The sequence below is a fragment of the Fukomys damarensis genome, unplaced genomic scaffold, assembly GCF_012274545.1.
Source record: "Fukomys damarensis isolate Sample0158 unplaced genomic scaffold, DMR_v1.0_HiC HiC_scaffold_39, whole genome shotgun sequence".
NCBI classification, from domain to species: domain Eukaryota; kingdom Metazoa; phylum Chordata; class Mammalia; order Rodentia; family Bathyergidae; genus Fukomys; species Fukomys damarensis.
The window spans coordinates 56,060,700-56,061,512 of NW_022900951.1; the positions used below are offsets into that span (position 1 = coordinate 56,060,700).

At 62.2% G+C, this 813-nt stretch overlaps 1 protein-coding gene across 10 annotated transcripts in view; it reads right to left on the reverse strand.

Annotated features, from left to right (window-relative positions):
- The window catches only part of Zmym3 (zinc finger MYM-type containing 3), a 16,934-nt gene that overhangs the window by 15,495 nt on the left and 626 nt on the right, over positions 1-813 (reverse strand). For 6 of the 10 annotated variants that reach the window (XM_010607935.3, XM_010607939.3, XM_010607936.3 and 3 more), the window contains exon 1: positions 246-435. The exons of 2 other annotated variants lie outside the window; for them this stretch is intronic. The gene's annotated coding sequence lies outside the window, so the exon portion shown is untranslated. Of the gene's footprint in view, positions 1-245; positions 436-683; positions 790-813 lie in introns of those variants that run through there. 2 more of the 10 variants (XM_010607934.3, XM_010607933.3) reach the window with 2 other exon arrangements.

Sequence of the window (813 nt, forward strand, 5' to 3'; positions counted from 1 at the left end):
CCCCGCCCCCACAAACTGCCCTTCCAAATCATCCCCCCCCTTAGTTACCTTTCAGGGTAGCCCACTTCCCAGCCCCGTCCCCCTTTCCCATTTCTAACCCCAGTCCTCTCTTCTGTTGCCCACCCCCCACCTCAGGCATTTACAGGAAGACATTTTGGAGCTACGATTTCTCCTCAGACCCCCTCCCGGCTATTTCGAGATCCCGCCTGCAGGTTCGGTTCGGCTTGATCATGCCCGACCCCTACCTGCGGCAGGGTTAGTGTAACGGCTACAAGCCTAGAACTGCAGACAGCGACGGCCCCGCGCTCCTTCTCCACCTCCCTCCCCAGCAGCCAGGACAGGGGTCGCGGCCCCTTTAAATGGCAGCGCCGCTCTCGGAGCCCAGCGCTCTGCACCAGGCGGGCGGGCGGCGCCAACAACCAACCCCATTGGCTGGCTCGAGGAGGGGGCTCGCGAGACAGCCCTGGCCCCCGGCGCGAGACTCCCAGCCTAGTGGCGGCCTGGAAATTGCGGAGTGGAACACCGTCACTGGAGATGGAGCTTGAGCCCCCGCCCGGGGCCCCGTTAGTTGAGGAGGAAAAGATAGCCTTTGGAGCTTTGAAACTCGCTGCCACGAAAGGCGGCTACCCTTTTCCACCGAAAGGCCTGGTACACCAAAAACACAAAAAATAAGAGCTACGCACCTGCTTCCCTTACCTGGCTCGACAATCTGGCCCCCGTCACACCCGTGCCCGCCCTACCTCCTAGCTCCCTCTCCACCCTTGATCCCCTCCTCTCATTCAAATGGTTCCCGGCCCCCTCCCCCTCCCCGTG